This window comes from Aythya marila, assembly GCF_965140915.1.
Source record: "Aythya marila genome assembly, chromosome: 1".
Taxonomy (NCBI): Eukaryota; Metazoa; Chordata; class Aves; order Anseriformes; family Anatidae; genus Aythya; species Aythya marila.
In genome coordinates, this window is record NC_139042.1 from 38,998,379 (window position 1) to 39,013,926 (window position 15,548).

At 34.6% G+C, this 15,548-nt stretch overlaps 1 protein-coding gene and 1 long non-coding RNA gene across 2 annotated transcripts in view; one reads left to right on the forward strand and one right to left on the reverse strand.

The window, feature by feature from the left end:
• The window catches only part of PCDH9 (protocadherin 9), a gene marked incomplete at its 3' end in the record, with an annotated part of 749,604 nt that overhangs the window by 375,534 nt on the left and 358,522 nt on the right, over positions 1-15,548 (reverse strand). The window lies entirely within an intron of this gene.
• LOC309875327 overlaps positions 1-15,548 on the forward strand; it is a 57,645-nt gene that overhangs the window by 38,233 nt on the left and 3,864 nt on the right. Inside the window, exon 2 of the long non-coding RNA XR_014317013.1 lies at positions 9,381-9,434. This is a non-coding gene — a long non-coding RNA (uncharacterized lncRNA). The remainder of the gene's footprint in view (positions 1-9,380; positions 9,435-15,548) is intronic.

Here is a 15,548-nt window from a genome sequence, read left to right on the forward strand (position 1 = left end):
GTACCTTTTCAACAAAGTAATCTGTTGAAGTGATAACAGATTTTAAAATAAGTATACTCATTAAATCAGTTCTCACCCCATTGTGGTTTCTCTATAGGCCACAAGAATCTCTAAACCTGACATTGCTTATTGCAATTATAATATGTGGTATGTAAGTACTTGATTAACTTCATACTATATTTAAGGCAGACATAAAGGTAATCGAAGAATTCTACCACCAAACTGGATGTAATAAAAGTAGCTCAAAAATTCTGCTTGCCATTTCATTCACTAGGAAATGAGCTGCAAAAAGATTTCCAGAGCAAAGCTATATATTCAAGCCTTAAAAATTGAAGTTTTATTTCAAAGGCAATCAGCTAATTCTACAGGTATGAGACAGGCACTAGAACTAGTCAAAAATTTATCGATGGGAAAGGTCTGAAGCTGTCGCGCTTCTACATGTATTCCCCAATTTAGATTTTTAGTTACTTTTACTTGAAAAATTGGCTCTGACTCTCCACATGGCTTGAGGCATAGTTTCAATACTACTTTTTTTGTGTGTCAAAAACACCTGTCTTTTTACTTTAGTGCCAGAAGGGTTTAGCATCTTGTCAGTGAAGTAACACAGCCTGCACATTTATAGGTGTCACTCACTTTACCATCTGTTTTTTAGGATAACAGTCACCGCTATCACCCAGCCTCTCCAGAGGCTCTAACAATCTTTATGGATTAAGGTTTAGATCTATGCTGAAGAACAGCTAGTGGTATCCTACCATTTCCGTCTCATCCTAGGTGTCCGTAACCTTAAATCTGTGAATACCTGATTCTACATGAATTCAGTAACTCTCTCTGATACTAAATATTCTGTCAAAACCTTTCTACCACTTCTTTAAAGTGTTACAGAAAATAATTTTCTAAAAAATATCTGCTTGTTGTACACTGAGACAAAACTGCACGCTTATATACACCAGCCCTTGCACTGTTTCCAAACCTATACCACAGGACTTACTTCTAATCTCAAGAGATAGGAGTAACATCATTAGTAATCCTAAATTACTTTTCATTGATGAAGTTATTGATCACATAATTTTCCAAATGGTTTATTAATAAATCCATATTCTATGAAAATTCAGGCTTAATTTATCTATTAGTGAACAAATAGGGTTTTAATTTAAAGACAGTAGGCTTTTCCGTTTTGTTTTGTTGTTGTTGTTGTTGTTTGTTTTTGCAGAAAGTACAATTTATTAATCCTTCTCATTAAAATAAACAAATACCTAAATAAATATGGACCACATTACATCCCATCTACAAACCAGTGTTGCCAAGATTTTATTAGAGAGATACAGAACTAAAATTTGAAGAGAGATAGGTTTCTGATGTACAGGTGACATCTCAGTACTGCTGTGAGAAAATGTATAGTAACTAATGGAATTTAGAGTAGCAGACTTTAAGTTAGAGAGGCAGGGAGAAAAGGATTTTAATTAGAATTGCATTTAAAGCATGCTCAAATGTTTGCCTCAGCTGGGGACCTATATAATCCTAAAATATGAGACAGGTCCAAGTCTTGCAGCTGGACCAAATGGAAGAGAAAATACCAAGCAAGTACCGTTGTGTGATCTGACATCTATATTCTTTCAGAAACAAAAAGACCTCACCAATCCTTTGCCACATAAACATTATTTTATACATTCTTGGATGTTAAGGTACTAATTAAGAAACATTTATGTCACTATGATTTGTCCTTGGCCTGGAAGTAGCACTTTATCAGTTCTATAACCAGGGAGGGCCAAATGAACTCTACAAACACATTTCCATGTTAAAATCCCAGATTCTAATGATCATGTTTTGGTTGTTAAAAGCTTAATGTCGTCAGGTCTAAAGAACACAATGAGAACAGATTACATAGGTAAATTTTCTGCTAGCTATCTTCCTGATAAGTATCTAAATGTAATACCCTGTCCAAATTACCTGGAATAACATAACCTCCTCTTTTTCTGATCTCATGCATCATAATATGCCACTCACACCTTCTTATCCTCTTCATTACTTTTCTTAGAACACAACATGTGTAAGGGTGGACAATGATCACTGAGACTGCCCAGATTGGCTATAACATTTCAGATGAAGTCTCCTTTCCTTTTACAAAGCAGTCAGACAGATGCAGCTGCTGTCCCACATTTCTCCATAGCTGAACTGCCTGTCTGCCAAGTTAGAGAAATGAAAGCAACAGTAAACATGCTCATGTTGACAAAATGAATTTCTAAGCCACAGTATACTGTAGAATGCAGAAAAAAATATTTTATAATAAATCTGGGCATAGGTTCTCTCCCCCTGCTACCTTGTAGTGAGTTCCTTCAGCTTTCTGAAAGAAACGTGTTCATTTCTCTGATGGGATATTGTGGCTACTGTCCAGTCTTTCACTTGTGGGTTGCATGTACAATAAACCCACTGGTGTGGTTTCTTCCTCTGTTCCCAGTGAATTTGACATGCTTGTTGTTTACTTGTGAAACAATGTCTCTGTCACCAATGTAGCATATTTTCTAAAGTAATTTATGCAATCACATTAATACGGCATCACTATCACTCTGTAATTATTGTGGTCTGCATGGGGACATTTTTCTAGTTTTCATTAGATGTTGGTTAAGCAGTGCTCCTGGCATTCAGCTGCAGCTGGCCAGTGTTTTTCCACTAGGCCCAATTTTCTCCCCATTTTGAATTGGAAAAGCAGCAGCCTGGAATTCCTCAGCCAAGCCAGCTTGTTCACTACATTATGACATTTAGGCTGTGTGGGTGGAGGGGGCTGAGAGTGGTACTGTCTTGTCATCCCTGTAAAACATTTTAGTCTCTCACAGAGCAACACAGCAGTGTCAAAGTGATGCTCTCATTACTGTGGAAATATTACATGTAGCCATTAGTCTTCTCCCTTCAATTAGCAACAGTCAGTTAAACCATGCCCTCAGCTTGCTTTAGCTGTTGGCAACCTTGCCAAATCAAACTCGTCTCCCACTTGGAAAGCAAACTGGGAAAACCTATTGCTCAACAGCAACACTGTTTGGCTGGGAAAAGGAGAAGAGGATGTGAAAGTAGTTTTGTTTAAAAACACTGTGTAATTAATTCACAGGTAAGGAAATAGCACTGGAAAAGATTAAGGAAGAGATCTTCATGATACATGGGAAACAGTGCTAATATGATGAAACTTCTGGAGTTCACAGAGACCCTTCTATTTTATCTTAATCCTTTATTTATTTATTTATCTCACACACACGCACACACACATACACACACTGGTTTGAAAGGTCAGCTGTAAAAAGACTTTTTTTTTCTTTTGCTGCAGTGGAAATCCAAATCCAATTGGCAGAAAACAGAATTCTCTAGCTTGAGTGATAAATGAAACAGAAAACTGAAATTCTTCTGATAAATCCTGTGAAGCAAAATGACTACCAATATCTTAGCTTAACCGATGTCTAATGCAATATCATTTATTGATAGAAACTAAGATTTGGGTGCTATATCTGTGCAAGAGATCTCTTAAACAGCTGGTGCTGCTATGATCAGAGAAGATCAGTTTGCCTATGTCTTAAATCAACATGAGATTCTAGACACAGAATATTCTAGAAACCTTAGAATGTTCAAAATAATGGCTCAGAGCAGCACTTCTGCCATCTTGAATTCATAATCAAAAAGGTTGAAGACAGATAACAGCGAAAACTTACTGTAGCCTTATTCTTCGACTCTGAAAATATGTTTTTAATCTGTATTTATGTTGTAATTGTTTTTCTGATGTTTTTTGTTTCTTTGTGTGATTGATTGATAATTTTTTTTCCAAAGAAAACCAAAAGCTCATGTCTGTTAACCACCCCAGTGCACATAAATCCATCACTCTTCCATTGTTGTAAAAAAGCCTACCTTCTTTTGATCAGTTCTCTCTAAATGAGCTACTCCTATTAACCATAACTTGAGTGCTGAAACCTTCACAAGCTGCTAAGGAACTACATTTTGTAACAGTTCTGTGAATGAAATTTCCTTTGCTAGATATCTTTACATGAAAATAAACTTTGAACCTATCATTACATTTCTTTATGGCTTCAAAAACACTATTCTTAGTTTGCCAAGTCTGGCAGCCCAGTTAACTGCTCCAACATGAAACATCATTTTCAAACAAGACTTTTTTAGGTAATCCTTTCATGTAAAAATACTGTATGCAATTTTTTTTTACTACTAAAGGTCAGGTAACAGAGCACTTGGATTGAATAACAAGCAGGGATCAACATACTGCAAGTAGTCTGCTACCAAAAGCATTCTGCTAAATGACAGATGGCTGGCAAGCTGTAATGAACCAACATTAAGACACTTTAAAAGAAGAAAAGAAAAAAAATGAAATGAAAAAAAAAAAAAAAAAAAAAAAAAAAGGAGGAGGAGGGGATAACAACCCTAACAAACAGAAGGAAAATATATTAGCAAGAGCCATGCATTAACATATCCATATTGGTCAGTCACCTGTGGGCATTTGACCTACTTCCATGATGTCCTCCTACAGTGATACAAGCTTTTCTTCTTCTCAGCAGGTAGTAATCTGCCAGGAAGAACTGCTGAGAACTGCAGGTATCCCTTCTTGCTGATCTCCCAAATTGTTTTTGGTGATATGGGCATTTCTGCAGTGCGTATATACCTTTTGCTCTCTCTTAATTTCCCATTCACAATCCAGAAACAACATTGGAGAATAAGATTATAAAGTCTGAGAAAAAGGTTGGTAACAGCTGCAGTGAAAATGTTCTGTGCACCTTTAATATACAGCATGTTCTCCATTATTTTTTCACATTTTATAGTCATACAATATAGGTCATTAATAGCTTGTTAGAAGAAGAAATATTTTGGGCATCATGTTTGATTTATGTTAGGTTACTGTTCCTTTACATCATGTATTTCCCACTGAACTGTCTATTAAAAGTCAAGAAATCCATATTGTCACACAACTGTGAGTTTCACTTGCTTACTGCCACTTATAAAGTGTGTTAGGTTAAATTTAACTCTGATATAAGTAGATGTTGCCAACTGCATATGTACAGTTCCATTCATTTTCATCTGTATAGGTGCATAACAAAAAGAATTAGCCTATCTGTTTAAAACCAAATAAATACATTTTACATTCATAGTCCAGTAAAGATGGAAAAAATGAACAAATGTTGCTCTGAAAATTTATCTCAAAATTATCTTACTTATGTCCTGTAGTTCTCTCCTGCTCCCTTTTTCTGTATTTCTAATAGAAATAGAAAGGAAAATCCTGCTGAATTCATTACCCAAGTAACAAATTATGAAGATAACAAAGTCTTCGTAAAATAGCCAAATTGCTTCTTAATGTATTTGTTAAGCAGGATGTTATGGATACTAGAAAACACATTCTCTGACACATTTACTGTTTCGTATTGGTCCACTGTAGGTCAAAAATAAAAGAATATATGTTTCAAACTCAAATACACTTTGGGACTGATTAATACAATTATACATAGTTATAATTGCATCGCAACAAATTTCCATCTAAAGGCAAAATGAAGTTTACAATTGCTCTAGGCTCTGCACAAATTAACACTTCATCGAATATTAATGAATTACTCTTTGTGACCAATTGCTATGCAAGAAATACTTGTGTCAGAACTTATAATTACATTTATTTCAAGATAAAATACGTGAACATTTCCATAAAAAAGGCTTCCACAATAAAGTGTAAATCAATTAAGACTCATGCCACCGTTTTACTAAACTAATGGTTTTGTTGCTGATTTTGCAGAATGAGGTAACATTATTTTTTCATACTTCTTTCTAATGATTATGAAGACTTCATAGTATTCTTGAAATATAGCACTATAAACTTAATTTGAATTTTGTTTGGAATCAAACACAATTCTTATTACTTATTTCATACATCATTCCAATTTATCAGTTAAAACAAACACATACTGAAATTTTTGGTTACTTTCATTATACATTTATATCACCATCTTTTATAAATTTAATATCGTACAATAGTAGGGGGAAGCTACCTCATTTCTTGCATCTTTTTTCCAGGAATGAGTTTGTTGGTGGTGGTGGTTGGTTGGTTGTTTATTAACTCTTTATGTGATACTTATAAAAGTAGCTTGCAGGATCAATGGCTGAATGTCTTAATTCTTCCAATACAGCACTGGAAGAAAAAAAAGAGCTATAAAAACATTACAACACTGAATAACCAGTGTCGGTTCTACAAAAGTATATTTTATTTTTTTCTTCTTGGATTGCAGGATTATTTGAACATGCTCCTAAAATACAAGTCTGTCAAATAACAGAGATTTTTTTCATAATATAGGCCTTATAAAAGGTGGCTGAAGTATGTCTTAGGTTTTTCTGTTTCTCTGTGAGAAAACCTGGATTAAATATTTGTGTTTTCCAAGATCATGTGAAATGGAGAGAGAAATAATTTTATTCTAACTTTCCCTTTTTGCAAGAATAAACCATACAAGAGGCAAAGATAAGACAAAGCAAATTGCTAAGAGGTCAGAGATGAAACTAACATATTAGCAGCAATAATACAAATTCCATAGATCTTTTTTCTTCTTTTTTTTTCACTTTTTTTTTTTTTTCTGAATTCACCTCTGTACTGTGGAGACTGCACTAACAGAAAGCACTTTAATTTAACAAGATAGTCATAAAGTATAGATGCTTTTACTAATCTCATGGCATACTGCTGGTGTTCAGGTTATTAAAGTGAATTATATAGTTTTACAAATGGGATCAACTCAGAGTATACAGTAAAGTCAGGAGTGAATTTCACTGCGATGAAACAAATGGATATAATTAATTATGGTGTCAACCACTCTATGAGAGGGCATCATTCCAGCAGAAGACCGAACACGGATGTGTTGTTTTCTATCTTTTGGCGTAATGGCAATTGTTTCCTAGTGTTCTTTTTCTCCTTTCACTTTCAAACAGATGTGTGATTGCCAGGACAAGAAATAATTTTAAAAGCCATCAAATTCAGAAAATTTAATGTATATTGCTATTGTTTTGCATTCTTGCTGGTACAGTGGGGAGCTACTGTTAAACACCTACCACACAAAACTATATTCATGATCTTTATTGTCCAAATATTCTTGTCCAGAACAAATTTATGATAACTATCACTCTAATTTCACATCACTGCAATTTCAAAATATTCTGAGATAGGAAAGTTTCATCTCCCAGCTCTACAGAGTTAATGCTGAGCTATTAGCCATGCATTAGAGGAGAGACTGGAAGTCCCACCAGCAACTTAATGCAGCCACTGTAGCCAGAGCCATGCATTCAGTGAAGCAGTACTTTTCCTTTTGCTGTCAATCTTCTGTACCAGAGCAGCAGGGTTTTATTTTATCTTTCCTTTTTTCCCATTTCACAAGGGTATTTAAAATTTGATCACAACAATGGTTCAGTTCATATGCATATTACAAACTGCTTTGGGGACCGCTCAGTGCAAAATGGGTGGATAATGTTACAGATTAACTTGACTCTGGAGTGTGAACTGTCAGCTATATCCTTTAGCTGGGGAAAAGATTTTAAACACTACCTGGAAAATTGTGAGGCCTAATCTTTCTGCTGTGCTGGCTTGCAGTATAATCCGCATAATGTGAATGTGCTTTCCATCTGACTGAGACAGGCATGCTGTTAAGTGATTTGAGCGATTTGCCTGGTATAATAACCAGTTTTCTCTGTCTCACTGGATGCCAGGAACTTCCTGAAAATCTTTGCCTATGGCTTGACACAGACTGCTGAGTAGCCACAAAACTGTTTGATAAAAGCACCAGTTTTGTCCAGTATAAATCAATAGAATCCCGCTGCAATAGCTGTATTTGACTACAGCACTCAGCTGTTATCAAGTAGGGGACCTGCTCTGACTATTTTAACTTCAGAGTATGTATCTTTTTCCCAGCTTGTCTTCAACACAGCAGGGATGGCTGTGGTGTGTGCTCAGTATTTTAGCCAAAGAATGTTCAAAATTCACAGCAGTCCACTGGCCTCCAGACAAAGATTAACTGAAAATGCATTTCAATGCAGATATCAAATAGTTTTCTAGGAAAAAAAAAAAAAAAAAAAAAAAAAAAAAAGTACATAAAGTATGATTCCTCAAATGTGAGCTCATAAATCTGAACTGGAAAAAAATTTCCAGTAATTTCTCCTGTTTTTTTGTACCTGACAATAGGCTATTTTTCTAGGACACCTTCACAAGTAATTATAAAACTTGAAATTAGTTGAAAGAATTTATTGCTCATGGAAGGAAGCTGGAAAAACTCTCCTAACACCAATGTTCAAAACATTATTGTCTTTACCTACTCTGTAATGTACTTTTGCTCACTAAAACAGTTTTTAGGTAACAAGAAACAATATGGTTTCTGGATAGCATCATGGCATAGTACGAATAATTAGCTTAATTCTCCCTAAAATTGGAATTACTTGTGGAGAAAAAGCACTACACTAGTAAAGCTAATAATAATAAAATAAAAAAAAATAAATGCCACAAGTTAATTATTTATTGTAGTTTTTCTTAATTCTTTCTTTTCTTTTCTTTTTTTCCTTTTCTTTTTCTCTCTCAAAACACAGAGATTTACCTAAAGCACGTGCAATCCCAATAAGCTGGTCTGACAAAAGGATAAATATTCTGGTGATATCAAATTGAAAATGGTGATTGAAATTTCACTTAAAACATAGAGCTGATAATGTTGTATAAACCCTGCTTATGCTGAAGTTTTTGAGCTTTACTCCAATGAAGCCAGTTCTCCAACACATAGCAGACTTCTATGATACAAGAATATTTATATTTTTCTCTGGTATAAATGTGTTATAACACTTATTGATGGTCAAGTAGGCATGTTCCCCAGGCCAGTATGCCACTTTTAATAAATATGATTCCAAGCACTCATTAACACATTTTTCAAGGTTTTCCAATACTTCCATGTGGGCATCTCAGTATTCCACAGAAATTAATTATGAGTCTAAGTTTTTATTTTACATATCTGCAAACTGAGGTTGAAAGAGATTAAATTATTTGTAGCCTGCAACAGTGAAAAAGAACAGCAGGAAAATTCTCCAAGGGTTTCTGTCATTTCACTGGCTATTAAAAAAAAAAAAAAAAAAATTGTCTTGGACTGGGCTTCCCTTGATAAGCAATATTACCAGTATGGGATGTAGCAGTAGAGTATAACAAACCAGGAGATGGTTGGCAGTTCAAGCATTCATTGGATACTGAACAGACTCTGCTTTTGGATGCAAAATATTCAGAGAAATCTGGAAAAGTTTTCTAAAATACCTCTAGCTTCTTCTAACTTGATTTGCAGATGGTGCGCAAATTTCAATTTCCATAATTTGGAACCAACAATATTTTTTTTTCTCTCAATTAGGATGTACGGCATTGTTGGCTGCTCACTTTGACCTGAGTTCCTGTGAAATCCCTTGTAAGTTATCTATCTCTATCCTATAAAAGTGAAAAGATAAAACTATACATATCTGCCATATTGGAGGAGGAAGAAGTGGTGGAGGAGGAGGAGGAGGGGAAGGAAGGGAGGGAAGGGATATGAGAAAGGAAGTCCGTGTATGCCCAATGGCAAATTGTAATATATATATATATGTGTATATATATATATTAGCTTGAACATCTGTGTGCAACTATGGTAATATAGCCAAACACAGTAACAGACAAGGGGATCTACCGCTTAGCTCCCTTGAATGATTTATAGTAAAATTGTCTCCTAAGCACACCCTAAGCACACACAGTTAACTTACACATACAGTTTCTCTAAAGTTTTTGAAAATGCAACACCACGTTCAGTACCACAAGGTGTTCATTGTTCCAATGACAATTCTTTTTCTGAGTCTCTCCCTTTTCAAGTATATTCTGTGGAAGACTGAAAAATATTTTGCATTTTTTCTCCTTTAGGTGAATGGATATTAAGAAGAAACATGCAGGAAAAAAAAGTGTTACCAGTTTTCATATATGTTTTTGGAATAGCTTTGTGATTGTCCAAATTCCTCCTACTTTATATATGTGATTAAGGCAGACTGATAATTTTGCTCAGGCACAGCAGGTTCTGAAATCACTGATTGCCAGCTAGATCCCATGCTCTATCATGATGAAAAAGTTTGTATCTGCCTAACTTTTCAGAACATTAATATCTACTTATTCTCTTGTAAGAGTGATTCAGTCTGTGTCTGCTAAATACCCAGTCTAGGTTGCATTTAAATTTGGTTAGTTATAGTGAGATACTCTTTTATAAATTATAAATTGAATTTTCTCAGAATTTCACCAGAGATTTAAACTTCAGTTGACTCTTGTATTGGACTGATTTTTAACACGTTAAAATATCCTTGTCTCCAATCTACTATATGTTTTTATTGCATTAATTAGATGCACACTAAGCAACAAAATTAATATTTGCTTGCCCTGAACAGAGATTTAAACACATAAAAGCAGCACAACCAGGTACAGTATATAAGCATATTTTAACATTAAAAAATCATTAGTAGCATTTTATAATGCTGCTCAGCTTTAATATTAATAACAGACAACTGCAAAAGAACAGATGGATACTTCTTAGTTGCACAAACAAGGTGCATGAAAAATATGCTAGTATTAAAATCTGCAAGATAAGAATGGAGGATGCAGAGTAGGCAGGAGTGATGTCTGGTAAAACCAAAATAATCCTGCAGAGCAGGCAAGCAGGTAGGGTGTCTGATGGAACCAGAATAATCCTGCAGAATATGCAAAACCAGAACAAGCCATGATCCCAAAAATACATGTCAAGAGCAGCTGAGATCACCCGATTTTCTTCTGGGGAGGAAGCAGAGGAGCATAGAACACCAGGGGAATTTTATGGAAGATGAGGAAAAATGAAAGCAGCAGATGTCTGTTCTGACTTCCCTCCTCAAATTGTTCCGTGGACAATTTATAGCTATCAATACAAACTAAAATGGCTTCAGTTCAGTGGTATTGTACACTTCTAACTAATTTAAGACAAGTTTTTTATGGACTATTGATAGTGATTAAGAACTAAGCAATATATCAATCTAGTCAAAAGTAATTTTGAAACTTGAAGCTGGATGGTTTTGGAGTCTTCTAAATATTCCCATCTATCTCTAAACTTTGCATAGATATTCAGTTGCAACATTATGTCTACATTCTACATTTTCATGTGACTTTAAAGCTACGAGTGACATGAACCACATGCAACTTTTCCACGTTATTTTCTTACAAGACAATGTAGTCTTTAGGAAGTTCCATGATTTTGTATCGTTTTTTCTTCACCTTTCTGTACAAAGTGGTTAATGAACTAATCACCTTGGGAAAACACAAACAGCAAAGTTAAGACTGCCTATTGTTCTGGCCTATAAGAGGATGCTATATTTGTGTGCACATGAATAAATATATGCAGCAGATACAGGGAGACTTAGGATTAATCTCTTTATCAAGGCCTGAGATGACTTCTTAGTGTATGAACAATCACTTGTGGTATGTTAAATTTATTGTATGTGAATACACATACATATTATATATTGTGTAGATACATAGCTGCTGTGTAACAGGGAGAAAGAAAGAGAGAATATGGTACTCATCTCTCTCATATTCTCAAATCAAATCATTCTTAAGTGGCCATCTTACAGAATAGATTGGTTTCTATATAGATAGTTCGTCTCCCCCCATCATCTTTTCTTTTTGGACATTTCTGAGATCATATAGTAGCACTTCTATGAGACAGGCTTGCAGTTAACTCTAACTGCATACAAAGCAAAAACAGAACACTAAAAATCCCATATTTAATAATTTTGAAAATCTATACTCCATTTGCTTTAGCAGGAAACTTTACAGTGTATGAAAAGAAAAACAATATATAGAGAGAGATGACTACTATATTTTCTCCTTATTCAGTGACATAGTGTCTGATATTTAAATCTACATCACTGGAATAGTTTATGGAAATAATGATGATAATAGTGAGGGTATTGGTGGGCTTGTTAATTTGTAGTGGCTATTTCTCCCGACCTAATTTCCTTTCCTGCTTGAAAACTGTTTGAAATTTCATCTGACTCCAATCAGGTTTATTGGAAATATTAATGTATGTGTTTCCCTATAAGCCACCAGCAGAGTAATTGACCTGAAAGATGAATTACAACATCTGCATTAACAGAATATAGAGTTGTAGTGTGGAGTCTGGCTCTTTGTCCTTTACTGCCCTCTATTCTGTCATTCTGAATGTGATTATGACAATTGAGAACTTTCATTTTTTCAAGAGAGGCAGCCCTGCGAGAGCATCATTAATAAAACACATTACACGCCGTGGTTTATAATAGAAGGTTGTTTATCCAAAGACTGGGGAATGATTCCGGAAATTTACTTAGTCTCTGAAACAAACTGGAATTGCTGTGAACTAAAAAGCCCTTCATAGCATTCGTGGGTGTGTGATACAAGCATAATTTACTAACCTGATTTATTAACCTTATTTTCTTGAAAACTAAAATCTAAAAGAAAAAAAAAAAGAAAAAAGACAGGGGGGGGGGGGCAGAATGTTCTCAAACTGCTCAGTGAGCATTCTTCTAGTGAGAAATGACTGAGGAAAAAAAAATGTGATTTTTGTACGTAAAACCGTTTTGAGGTCTGTCTCTGTCTTACTTACAAAAGTGCTTAAGGATGCAAAAATCAAGCACACAATAAGACACTGAAGGCAACCTGGAAACAATATGGCAAGAATCTGTGGTTCCTCCAATGTAATACCCATGGTATCTTTAACCTTGACACTAACCTTTACCTTGATGCTGATGTATGTACAACTTCCTATGACAAGATGAAATTTTTTTTAAAAATTTCAATATAAAAATACAATGCTGATGACATTTCAACATTTTCTGTAATTCCATAAAGAGTTTAATATAAAAACTAAAAGGAAAGTCAAGAGAAAGACATTTTGGTTTTCATGATTTACATCTGTAAGTAATGTCGTTTCTTCCTCTAAAACCATTTTGTGATCACCTCTTACCAGTATTTCTGTACTTGCCTTCAGGATAACATATGGACAACAAGATTCAGGGGAAGGAGGCAGTAGAAAAAAGCAATTTATTATCTCTAACAGAACTGCTTCAGATAAATCTCTCACTATGTCCATCTTCATAGAAAAACAGAGGATGAAAATACAATAAGTGTTCATTGATAAATGGCTGAGATACCCAATGAAAATAAAATTATAAATAAATAATAATAAAAAAAAAAAGCAGCTACTTGTTTTGCACTTAGTGAAGTAACCAAGCAATTGATTAGCCAGATTAACGAACCAAATTAGTCTGAAAGTTTTCCAGACACAAAGCCTAGGCAACTGACTAGAAAACCAGTGCAGCACTCATGTCATCATCTATCCTAACAATAAAAGTGAAACAGTATTAGCAAGTTTCTGTGTTGACTTCTTCACTCCAGCTCCTTCTATGACCTCCAAAACATTCTCAACCCATATGCTGCTCTTAAACCTTTTGGATCATTTTCTGATACTTGTCTCATATTGGTGTGAAAAGATACCAAGTTTTCTTTCTTCAGAAATTGGAGATTTCTAATTTCTGAAGTATTTGTTTATTTATTGCTTGCAGTATATTTTCCTATTTCTCTCTCACACTTAAGTCATGCTTAAAATGATCAAATTTATAAGATCACCAAGTGGTAAGATGAGGGGAAACGGCCTCAAGTTGTGCCAGGGGAGGATTAGGTTGGATATTATGAGAAATTTCTTTACGGAAAGGGTTGTGCAGAATTGGAATAGGCTGCCCAGGGAAGTGGTTGAGTCACCATCCCTGGATGTCTTCAAGAAGCATGTAGATGTTCTTAGAGTTTTTTTCCAAACTGGATAATTCTTTGATTCTAACATTTAATAGCAACAAAAGCACTTCCTCTTGTTTCTCCCATGCCATAAAACTGAATTTTCAATCCATAGTGCTTAGTTAATAAAATGCATTTGATATATAGTTTATACAAATCACAGACCTTTATACTATTTCTTTAAAGTAATTAAAAAATTCCTTCCTACATTCTTCCCACACCCCAAAAAAAATGGAAAATATTAGGAAATCATTATAACAAAAAAACAGTATTTCTCTTGGTGACAAGTAAAACCATTCAGAATATCTGTCCTTGGACTTTGACTTTTATGAAAACGTATTTATTGTACTTTTGTTGACCTTAATTTCACTTCAGTCAATATAACCTTTTGGGTTAATAATTCCTGATGCTCACCGCTACAAAAGTCAGTATCACAAAAAGCATACAAGAGAAACTCTACAAGTTTTCATCAGTTACTCCCATCAGTAAGATGAGATTCTTCTGAATACCATTTAGAATGCATATGTATCAATTCTTCAGAAGTAGAAAGTCCTCTAAAACTATAAAGTTCTAGGCTATAAACAGAGATTAAAACACATCTTCAAGAGAGTTTAAAACTTTCTTCACAATCTACACAATCCTCAGTTTTTCGGTGTTGTTTTGTCTAATAGAATATCAAATTCCCATTTCACAAAACATTTCTTAATACTCCAGATTAATGCTGAAGGAAGTGATTATTATTTCATCACTATCATATATGCTCAGGAGTGGAATTTCAGGAATCTCTGTTTTTTTTGTGGTGTTTTGTTTGTTTGTTTCTCCTGGTGTCTGCATGATGGACCATCACAGCCAGATGCTTCCTTCAAGTTGAATAAAATGAAGATTTTTGCCACTTTAAAATACTTTTTAAAAACTTTGCTTTGTTCTTATGCAATTTTTTTTAGCAACAGAGATCTTGCAGGGTCTCTCAAGTTGGTGATTAAACTGTAAGCAGCAAGTGGTACTTATAATTATTTTTGTAAGAGAAATAGAAGAATTCTAAAGGAAAAGGGAATTACATGCAAGAGAGAGCCCATTTGAACTTTAAAGTGCAATTTAAATGGCACTTCTCATCCTTGAAGTCTGCCCCTCCCCTTATCAACTACAGTTAGTAATATTAAAAATAAATGGACAACTGTACTTCTCTGTTCAGCAAGATAGAAATGTAATGCTGGTGCTATTCAAAACAACAGAATAAAATCCATGCTATTACTGACTTCAACACAACTTTACATTTAAGTCTAAATCCCCCAAAACTTATTATGGGGAAAAAGGAAATTTTCTACTGGCAAAAACATACCCTACAGACACAGCATGCATTCATGGCAATGATAATTGATTTCAATTAGGATTTACTAGCTCTCTTGTGCCTCATTTTTACAAGGAAAATAAAATCGAGAAAGGCATCACTGTGATTAGCTCCTACAGCCACCTTTTCTGAGTAGTCTGAAGTGACAGCCACAGGGGTAAAAATGATTGTACTAAAATGTCTACTAATGAGGCCCCTGTAGTACTGCTCCAAGAAGGACCATTATATGCTACATTTGTCAATTTCATCTCTTTGGCTTTCTTTTTATCATCTGGAAAAATACTGATTAAGAAAGGTGTGGGTTTTTTTTAAGGCATTATTCTTGTTTAACCTTCAGAATAATTCTCATTGCATTCCTGTGCAACTAAA